This window comes from Pseudonaja textilis, chromosome 6 (assembly GCF_049901715.1).
Source record: "Pseudonaja textilis isolate UNSWEBS1 chromosome 6, rPseTex1.2, whole genome shotgun sequence".
In the NCBI taxonomy this organism is placed as follows: Eukaryota; Metazoa; Chordata; class Lepidosauria; order Squamata; family Elapidae; genus Pseudonaja; species Pseudonaja textilis.
The window spans coordinates 17889981-17901753 of record NC_141995.1 but is presented as its reverse complement, the minus strand read 5'-3'; the positions used below and the strand labels follow the sequence as shown (position 1 = coordinate 17901753).

The 11773-nt window shown below is 36.4% G+C and overlaps 1 protein-coding gene across 1 annotated transcript in view; it reads right to left on the bottom strand.

Moving 5' to 3' along the window:
* Window positions 1–11773, bottom strand: part of BANK1 (B cell scaffold protein with ankyrin repeats 1) — a 159034-nt gene that overhangs the window by 125980 nt on the left and 21281 nt on the right. The gene's annotated exons all lie outside the window — the stretch shown is intronic.

Below are 11773 nucleotides of genomic sequence, written 5' to 3'. Positions count from 1 at the left end.
GGGGTTCAATATCTAGATTCCTGTGTGTAGTTGTAAGAAGAATTTAGCATCATTTAAGAGGTTGGCATACTTTCTCAGCTTCCAGTAAGCATGCAGAAAAAAACTGAAATTTCATGTTTTACCATTACACTGTTAAAAACATAAGAAGATCTCATAAGATTTCAGTATTATCATCTGGAAGCTTGCAACTTGTAACTAGAAGAACTTCAAGGTTCCTTCCAACTCTGTTATTCTGAATTCTGTTAACTTTTGCTCAGAATCTCATGAGCTTTTTGCAGTTCAGGGGGTGCAGATTAAAACTGCAGGTATTCTGGTACTTACAATCTTTGATACTTGTGGGCAATATTTCTTGGTCCCAGTCAGTGGTGAGATTCAAAAAATGTTTACTACCTGTTCTGTGGGCATAGCTTGGTGGGCATGGTGTGGCTTGGTGGGCATGGCTTGATGGGCATGACAGGGGAAGGATAGTGTAAAATCTCAATTCCTACCACACTAACCTGCTTTCCAGCTCCGTTCTCTTGTTCAGGGCAACAAAAGAAGACCTAGCCAATCACCTGGGACTCAGGAAGCGGAGAATAGATGGGGGCGGGGCCAGTCAGAGGTGGGATTTGCTGGTTCTCCAAACTACTCAAAATTTCTGCTACCAGTTCTCCAGAACTGGTCAGAACCTGCTGAATACCACCTCTGGTCTCAGGGTATGATCTGACTGGCAGAACTCTAGAGCATGATGGCTCTTATATTTGGCCAATTCATGCCATCTTTTGCCTTGAACAGATTATTGTTTTTCAAAAATAAGGTGAGCTGCAAATCAGGGTTCTGTCTAAATGTATAACATGACACCAAAACCTTGTCTCTCCATAGTGAACAGTTTCCCACCGATTTTTTGCACGTAAGATCAGTGAACTGGCAATATAATGTGGCTTTGCAGGACCACTTCAGTATGCACTGAGAAAGTTTTCCAAAAATAAAAAGCACTAGAATAGAAGCAGGGATAAAATTTAGCAGAGATCTGTAGAACATCAACCATCCCGAGAAATTGGAAATTTGCTTTGTTCAAATCTCTTGCTGTTTGACAACAGACCTTTTCATTGAAATGAGGCTTCTAAATTCCTTAGGAGCCTATAGCCAAATTTCAGTAATATATACAAATATTTATTATAATTTTATTAATTAAATTCTAAAGCAAAGTAACTAAAATAGACACTGTACCAACAATGCCGTAGTACCTTTAGATTTATAATTCTGGCAAGATAAAGATTTTGGGGCAGGGATGGGGACATCCAGCAATATCAAGGGAAATGTTTGGCCCAAATGTTAAACATTAATCGATTGGATTTACTCATAGGGAAGCCAGAAATGATAAGGGGATTAAAAACTTCCCTTCCCATCTATTACTGCCATGATGATTTCAGAGGCTTCCTACACAAATATCTATTTTGGGGGAGTATGATTGATAATAATTTGGTTGGAAAAATAAAGGAACTACGGCTTTCTTCCTTGTTGCTGTATTATTAATGCCAGATCAGCCACCAGCATTAATGCCAGATCAGCTGGTAAACATTTCTGAAAGTCATCATTCCAACTTATCTGGAGATTGTTATGGGGAATAAGGCCCATAGCCTTATAGGCTGTCTAGTTTTAGATGTGGATGAAGTAAATTCATTCTCCTTAACAACATTTCTTAAGCCTACATGGTTTTATTGGATTCAGGTATTGGAAGCATAAAATATGAGATTAATGCTAATGAGACTCTAAAACTTCATGAAATATTCATGAAAAACACATTTTCCTCGTGAGCTTTTCCAACTTTCTATAAGGCAATCATCTCCTTAACCTGCTGTCTATTGGAGTGGATATTCCCCCATATATTAAATTTATGTAAGACTTAACAAGTTGACATGTGAGCAGTTGCCCTATAATTCAACATTCCCTTGTAGAATGACAACCCTGCATTAGATGAATACTTTACCAGACATAGCTACCCTGATGACATATGTTCCTTAAACCCACAGCATTCAATCCAAACTCATTCTTTGACATAAAAAAGTGTATTTCTTTATATTAAGGAGAATTCTCTTTATAAACTTTTTACACAGTAATATTATTATTATTACAAAAGTATGGTTAATTTAAGATGACACAACATTCACACAATAGCGAACACTTCCATATCTCAAGATTTATAAATTTTTAACAGAAATAATTGAATCATATGTAAGAGAGAATGATATGAGTTACCCAGTTCAGTACTTTTGAATTCGTCCTGACCTTACATTGAGTTAATCATTTATATCGAATATTTATGGACAAATACTTGGGACAATACCCAGATCATAAAACATTTTTGTGTCAAATACTGTTTTTCACGTAAATTTTCCTGAAATGAACCAACCAAGCCAAATTATACTTACAATCTGTGGAATAGATTACAGAATACAAAATAAGAGTTGGAATTGCACCTCGGAGGTGCAGTTTAGTATAGTTTACTATACAATTCCAAACAAATGGCTGTCTAATCTCTTCTTAAAAACATCCAGCGATGGAGCACCACAATTCGTGGAACCAAGGCATTCCACTGATTAATTGTTGCCATTGATCAGAAATTTCTCTTTAATTCTAGGGTGGATTTTTCTTTGATAAGTTTCCATCTGTTACTTCTTGTCCTGCCCTCAGGTGCTTTGGAGAATCAGAATACCTAGAGCACAGTATCTTATTTCAGGTCTTTTTGATCATCAATGACATACTGTATGTTCACTTAATTCACATAAACTTCATTTCCTCCTGATTAGACAAGCTTCAGAATGGAAGTTTTTAACTACAATGAGAGAATCAGTCAGATGCTACAACTAGAGCTGTTTGAAAGAGAATTTCTCAATTAACTGAAGTTAAATACTGGTGGTCAGTGGTGGGATTCAAATTTTTTTATTACCAGTTCTGTGTCATGGTTTGATGGGAGTGGTGTGGCTTGATGGGCGTAGCTTGATAGACGTGGCAAGGGAAGGATACTGTAAAATCTCCATTCCCACCACACTCCTGGGGGAAGGTTACTGCAAAATCCTGTTCCCATCCCCATCCCATTAACCTGCTTTCCAGCTCTGTTCTCCTGTGCAGGAAAAGAAAAGAAGACCCAGCGAATCAGCTGGGACTCAGGAGGCAGAGAATAGATAGGGGCAGGGCCAGTCAGAGGTTGTATTTGCCAGTTCTCCGAACTACTCAAAATTTCCGCTACTGGTTCTCCAGAACTGGTCAGAACCTGCTGAATATCACCTCTACTGGTGGTCCTCCACTTATAACCATTTGTTTAATAACTGATCAGAATTATAGCAACATTGAACACAATGACTTGTGATTAGTTTTCACACTTACAAATGATCATAGCATTGCTATGATCACATGATCAAAATTCGGACACTTGGCAATTGGAATGTATTTATGGCTGCAGTGACCTGGGGTCATGTATCTCTTCTTGCAACCTTCTGATAAGCACAGTCAATGAGGAAGCCAGATTCACTTAACAACCATGATATTAACTTAAAAAGTGCAATGATTCATTTAACAGCCATGACAAGAAAGATTGTAAAATGTGGCAAAACTCAGTGAACAACTGTCCTGCTTAGTAACAGAAATGTTGGACTCAATTGTGGTGGTAAGTTGAAGACTACATGTGCTTTTCACTAAGATATGACTACATATAACTTGATTAAGAATTAACCTTGAATTCTTGTTACAGCTGTCTTAGGATAATTTGCACTCATTAGATCTACTTTACAGATGCATCTAAATTGGACAATAATATGCAGACAAGCTACGTGGGTGTTAGTGTTTATTTTGGGTAGAGATAAAATAAAAAAAGACAAATGAAGTGGAATTCTACCTGTGATGTGCATACCAATGAGAATAAGATCCTGTTAACGGCACCAGGTGTATTGATCATCAACAAAATGACAAGACACCATTGTATATAACAATCTATATTGGTAGCCTGACAGCTCAGGTTTATTTCTACAAGAAGCATAATAGACCTCTTTTCCAGCCAGAAGTGTCACTTACTCTGGCAGTTGTAGATTGGAAAGAAATCAGCCCACAGACATGTTTTTAGATTTTTAAAAACGTGGCATGAAATGCATCTTTGTTTCAACAGCAAAAGTGTAATTTTACTCTTATGTGTTTGGATAAGACTGCTTATCATATATCTATGTGTTTCATTTATATAATGAATACTAACTGTAGTACATAGCTCAGTTTAATTTGATGGCTTGTATTCCACCTTGACTACTCAGATCTAATTGGTTGAATAATTGATTTCTCTCTTAGCCCATCCTAGATCACAGGGTTGTTGTAGAGAAATAGGAAGAGGAAAGTATGCACTATATATTCGTTGCTTTGAATTATTTGTACAAATAATAAAATTGATGTATAAATGAAAGAACCTTAGAAGGGGGAAAAGAACCCTAAGAAGTTATTTTGTTAAAATTATTCCAAGCCATTTAAAAGCAATAATAAGCAAACCTACTAATTTCCTTTCTAGTCAACTTCTCATTTCCCTTTAATTGTTTCTGCCCATTTCTTTATCAGTGTATGACCTTTGGATCACAGAAAAACAGTGTATTGTAAGAACCCAAGCATGTGCATCCTGTAGATATTTTCCCATGAAGCTACACATGCATTTCACTGCATACCTTTCCTAATGTTTAATTTTCCATAATAGAATTTTCAGAACCAGAGCTTCACTGAATGTTGTCCAGCCTAATCATTATCCAAATGAGAAACTGGACCTCTCCTTGAATTAAGACTTTGTACAAATCAGCAGCAAGGCGTAGAGATACAGAACAAGTTAAAACTTGAGCATGGATTGCAACGAGTTTCATTGACAACTGAAATCCAAAGATATTAAACTTTGAAGGACTTCAATCATTTTGTTGTTTTATTTGTCTTTGTTTTATTGGTCATAGAAATATGGAGTTAAAACAATATACTTAGGCTACTGAATTCAACTCCTTATATAATAACAATAGCACTTAGACACCATTTCACAGTGCTTATTCCTTGGGGCATAAAGACAAATTGCTCTTACTTTTAGAACATTATTAATAAAATTCAACTGAGATTTGCCTTCTTACAATGAAAATCTATTGTTCTACGACCTGCTGTTTGGAAGAATGATGAACCCTGAAAACACTGTCAGGTACCTCAACCTCTCATCATAGGACTTAAATTCTAATCCTTATTATACTTGTTATCCTTCCCTAATTTGTTGGCATCCTAATTAAAAAGTAGTGCCCGGAATAGGACTCAAGACATTCAAAATGGGAACAGACCAGTGCAAAATAAAAGCTATTACATCCACTATTACTGTTATGAATTTGAAAATATACCTTTATTGCTGTAATCTAAATTTATATTTGCCTTTTTTGCAGACTATTTTAATTTTAGTTCAATAATTATTGAAATAATGTATCATTCTATACCTATCTTTTTGGTTGCTGTCCTAAGAAAAGAACTCATCTTCTGCAATAGTTTGAATTCAATTGACAGAATACAAATTAAAGAACCCTTTTCCAACAGTGACCACAACATGATTGATTTTTGTCTCAACATACGTTCACACAAAAACCATCACAATGACGGCATCCCCAATTATAACTTCAAAAAAGGCAATTATGATCTTATAAACAACGATCTTTCATCCTTTCATTGGCAATTTCTATTCTCTGGATGCAATACTGTAGAAGACCATTACAACATATTTTTACTTGAAGTCAAAAGAGTCATCAAACTATATGTACCATTAACAACTCCCAAAACTAGAAAAAACAAATTACCCCAAACAATAAGGAAGCTTCAATCCAAAAAAGAAGTCACTGGTGAAAAAACAAATCTGGTCATGTTGCCAACTTCAAAAGCCGATACAAAAATTTATGCCACCAGATAAAAACTGAATGCACCAATTATCACATTAAACAAGAAGAATACCTTCTACGGACCAATTCCATCTGTGCTTTCTACAATTTTATAAACAACAAACAAAAAGACTCAAGGTCCATCCCACCCCTGAAAGGACCTAATGGTAAAGACTGCAATGACAACATTATTAAAGTCAACCTCTTAAACATTCTTTGGCTCAGTATTTGTAAGCAGCAATGGATCATGCCCAGTATTTCCTAGTCAAACCACAGTCAACTACAATGATCTAATACATATCGATTTTATAGAAGACATTGTTGAAAAAGTACTGTGCAATCTAAAACCATCTCTATCTATTGGGCTGGATGGGATATGTGCCTACTTCTTAAAAAATCTACCCACAGCCATAGCCGAACCTCTAAGCATAACCTTTGAAAAATCTTTCAGGACCAGCTCCTTGCCAAAACTATGGTATACAAGCCACGGTCATCCTCATCTTCAAAAAGGGAGAGCCCAGCCTAGTTGAAAATTACAGACCAATCTCTTTATGCTGCGTCACCTGTAAAGTCATGGAATCAATTATTAACCAATCCACCATCCTCCACTTAGAAGCAAACAACCTACTCTCTTATAAACAATTTGGTTTTAGGAAAAAACTATCATGTAATCTGCAACTCTTATACTGCAAAAACATATGGACTACACAACTCGATCAGGGCAAAGCAGTAGACGCAATCTACATAGACTTCTCTAAAGCCTTTCATTCAGTGGTACATGACAAACTACTCCTAAAACTAAAATCTTACACGTACACTGACACCTGCATTACTGGATAGAAGCATTCCTGTCAAACAGACAACAAATGATTAAAATTGGGAGCGTCCTATCAAATTCTGTTCCTGTCAACAGTGGTGTCCCCAATGTAGTGTTTTAGGACCAACTCTTTTCATACTCTACATAAATGACCTCTGTGATCATATCAAAAGCAACTGCATTCTCTTCGTTGATGATGTAAAGCTATTCAACACCACAGACAATACTGCTACCCTTCAAAAAGACCTTGGCTATGTATCAGAATGGTCAAACAAATCGCAACTTCCAACAAATAAATGCTCTGTCCTACATATTGGCAAAAAAATATCAGAAAATAAAATACAAGCTGAATAGTCAAGACCTTGTTGTTGATCCAAACTCTGTCAAAGATCTTGGAGTACTCATCTCTAATGATCTAAGTGCTAGAACCCACTGTAACTACATAGCCAAAAAAGCGTTAAGAGTTGTTAACCTAATCTTATGTAGCTTTTTCTCTGGTAATATTACACTAATAACTAGAGCATACAAAACATTTGCTAGACCAATACTCGAATACAGCTCATCAGTCTGGAACCCACATTACGTATCTGATATTAACACAGTTGAGAAAGTCCAGAAATATTTCACAAGAAGAGTTCTCCACTCCTCTATTTGTTGCAGAATACTTTATGCCACCAGACTCGAAATTCTAGACCTAGAAAACCTAGAACTATGCCGCCTTTAGTCCGATCTAAGTATAGTATATAAAAACATACATTGCAATGTCCTACCTGTCAATGAATACTTCAGCTTCAACCATAACAATACAAAAGCACACAATAGATACAAACTCAAGGTTAACCACACCAAACTTGATTGCAGGAAATATGACTTCAGCAACAGAGTGGTCAATGTCTGGAATACTCTACCTGACTCTGGTTTTTTTTTTTTTTTCTTATATGTATCTATGTATTCATAACTATGTTTTTACTTATACCTATTATCTTGTAAGCAATTGACAAATAAAACAAACAAACTTTGCATTGTTCTCTATTTCACTTCACTTTTATTTTTTCTAGCTATCAAAATAATTTTGAATATTAATTTTATCTTCTAGAATGGAGGCTTATGAATTATTGAACATTATTTCTGTCTTCTAGAATGGAGACTTACTTGGCTTAAGAAAAATCCTGGACCCTTCATCTAGAGGCCAAGATCTAGGGGTATAAAATTTGGTGCATTTTTGTTGTTGTTCATAACTTCTTACAGAAACCCCTTTGAAAAATAGTTACTTCACCCACTTTCTCATCATCTGCAAATTCAGCAAGTATTTCCTCCATTGCTTCACTGAGTAATTAATAAAAATATTTAATAATTGAGGATCCAGCATGATGCTTTGTGACCTCCTATTTGATGAAGATTAATAGATGAGCACTCATTGAATCCACTTAATTGTCATGCTATTGAACTCTCATTCTACTAGCCTGTTAATCAAATGTCAAGGGATACCTTGCTGGAATCAAGAAATCTACATAAATCAATCGATGATGAAAGTTGCCTGAAGGATGAAAAGAGAAATTGTATGGCAGTCATATACTTTTTCTGGAGAAATCCATACTGACTACTCATAATTACTCAATTGTTTCAGATGAAACTCTTTGTAATCTCCACTAAAACCTTTGCCTTGTATTGATGTCAGACTGCCTATATTTCTTTGAATCCTTTTCATGTCCTCTTTTTTGAAGGTAGGGACCACCTTCATTTGGCTGTCACTTTTTCAGAATCTGTCAGAAATAATTCATAAATGTTTAGTTACATCATCAGCAACTTCAATCCTCATTTTAGTGTCCTCTTCAACTGACCTTGGAAATCTAAACAGATATTCTGTCACTATATTTCTTTAGTTCAACTTTTTGCCCATTTCCTTCATCTAGATTCTAGATACTCATAGTTGGCTACTGAAACATATTCTTTTCATAAGGAAGATTGAATCTAATATTTTTTTAAAACAAATTTTATTCAGTTTTTCACATAAAAACAAAAATCTCTTTTTAGTGGACAACATATTTCTGGGTCAAAAGGTGGCACTCTCCATTATACAAAGTCTTCATCTTTTTCCCCTATTTTTTGATTTAGGGTTTTTCGAACCTCAGTATTCCAGCACAGTCCAGTCTCCAATTTGTAAACATTATTATTATTATTATTATTATTATTATTATTATTATTATTATTGTTGTTGTTGTTGTTGTTGTTGTTGTTGTTGTTGTTGTTGTTGTTGTTATTTGACGATCTTAAGTCCAGCTTTGTTTTATGCCTGTTTATTGCCAAAATATTTTAGTCCAATTTAGTTAAATCTTTAGTTCCGGATTCTTCCTTTCCCAGTTTGAAGCCCTGCTTAGCTGTCAAAAATATTTTCTTATTTTTTTTCCTGTCCCTTTGTAATTTCGCCGCTCACTTTTCTTTTCTTAAAAATTCCATGTTACCTTAATCCCTGGGTACTTTTGTTTAGTTGTATCGCCCAGTTGTCCCAGTTCAGATGTTATCCACCTCTTTCTTCCCTCCTGCACAAATCTTAGTCCAGCTGAGTCCTCCTCTTCGGGGTGGCCATTTTAAACCACCGCTGCAGTCGTCTTAAGGGGGAAAAAGACCAAGCCCAGGAGGGGAGATGCGGCTCCCCTCAACCTGGCTTGCAGCTTCTCCTTACTCCACCGCCCCTCCAAGGCAGCTTCAGCCCCTAATCATGATGATTGGGGCTCTCCAACGAAAGAGCACGGACCATAGCTGCAGAGAATTGCGATCTACAGTCCGTCAGCGAGGAGGCTCAACCTGGAAGTCCCCAACTGAATCTAATATTTATATTACTCTGGTAGTGTTTAAATCAGAGTAAGCAATCCAGAGAAGGATTTACCAGCCATGAACCAAATGCATTTGCTATGTAGTTGTAGTTAAGATTGTCTCATGGCAATGATTGCACTATGCTTCTCAAAATTTATTCACTACCAATTCATTTCCAATAAATTTAAAAGGTGAAAAAAAGAGCACATGTGGAAACGAATTTCTTATTTTATTTTCAGAAGATATGTGCAACATACTACATGATTCTGGGAAGCCAAAAATTCTATACACATAACCCATATTGTGTTTGTAGTACCATTTGTTGATCTGAATGAGAGAACTGGCACTATTAAATGGAAGAAAGTGAAATCTGAGTTTCAGGCACTGTGTTAAATACATTTGTTTGATATTAACACTTACTTTTACTCTGAGTTATGCTACTTTATCTGTGCCGATATTAATTTCTTATTAATAAGAGCAAGATATGATGCAGTTCATCAATACCTTGTGTATATTCCACTATGAGTTTTCACGTTATTGCATTATATAGTTCTCAGGTTTTTTTTAGTTGGTGCACCAATTATGTATCTTACCTAGTACAGGAAGATCTGTAATCTGAGGTGGTATTCAGTAGGTTCTGACCAGTTCTGGAGAACTGGTAGTGGAAATTTTGAGTAGTTCAGAGAACTGGAAAATACCATCTCTGACTGGAGCCACCCCCATCTATTCTCTGCCTCCTAAGTCCCAGCTGATTGGCTGAGTCTTCTTTTGTTGCCCTGCACAGGAGAACAGAGCTGGAAAGCAGGTTAGTGGGGTGGGGAGAAATGGATATTTTACAGTATCCTTCCCATTGGGTGGGGTGGTAATGGAGATTTTACAGTATCTTTCCCTGCCATGCCCACCAAGCCACACCCACCAAGCACCCACAAAACAAGTAGTAAATTTTTTTGAATCCCAGCACTGCCTGTAAAATGGCATTATTACAATAATGTGTAGTGTAGTGTAATAGTGTGTGTGTGTGTGTGTGTGTGTGTGTGTGTGCGCGCGCGCGCATCTTTTTCATATATGGACAGTATGCAATGTAAAGGGTTTCCCCTATCCAGTCTTGTCCAATTTAGGTGGTGATGCTCATCTCCATTTCTTAGCTGAGGTTGTCTGAAAACACTTCTGTGGATATGTGACTGGCAGGACTATATGCCAAAGTGCACAGAACGCTTTTATGTTCCCACCCAAGCAGTATTTATTTATCTACCAACATGTGCAAGCCTTCAAACCACTAGGTTGGAGCTCACCCCGTCAAGTACCACTTGGGTCTGAAACCGAGTTTTCTGTTGTGGTTCACTGGCAGCCTGTGCAGATGGCAGCAGAATTGGACAGTCTCAGGAAGCCTTGGTCAGAACACTTTCCAGCTGACAAGCCCAACATCTTTAACCACTGGTTCATGGCAGTATATGTATATGTATTGTATATCTATATGTGTATATGTACGTGTGTGTGTGTGTGTGTGTGTGTATAGATAGATGAAAGATAGATGGATGGATAGACAGACAGACAGACAGAATATTTTTTTTGTCCTCATTTTGATGAACTTTCTTACTTTGGTAGTGGGTAATGCAAAGAGAAACAATTTAGCAAAAATTGGGAATGGTTAGGAAGTCAAACAATGTTTCATAAGATTTCATAGTCAGTTTGAGTACTGATCCCTATTAGGTAGCTCTTTTTATTGGATCCATTATAGATATAAGATAGTAGTACTTTAGATAGAATGGTAATTAATTGTAATTAAATAGTAACATTAAAATATAATGTTATCATCGTTCAAAAAATTAAACCATAGTTCACTGGTTTGCATTTGGAAACCCAATACAATAAGATGTGCTGTTAGGATCACAGTATAAGTAATAGACAATTGTAGCCTATCACATGTAAGGGCTTTTTGATGTGGCAAGCTATTTTCTAGAATGGGGGCATTGGGATACTTTGAAGTAAAAGTTAGCTTAGTTTCAACCTGAAAAATAAGGAAACAAGACCCAGAGCCACATAATGCAGTTAATGTTATTATTGGGATGAGACTGAAAAGTTCCAAAATGCAAAGCATGTGATCTACCCCTGTTAGGAGTGATCTACCCCTCTATTATGTTAGGTCTGGAATATTTCCCTTTTTTCTGATGAATAATATTCTCCAGGTTTAGGGTAGCTGGGAAGTTAAACAACCAAAGAAAGAACGAAATTACCAATAATT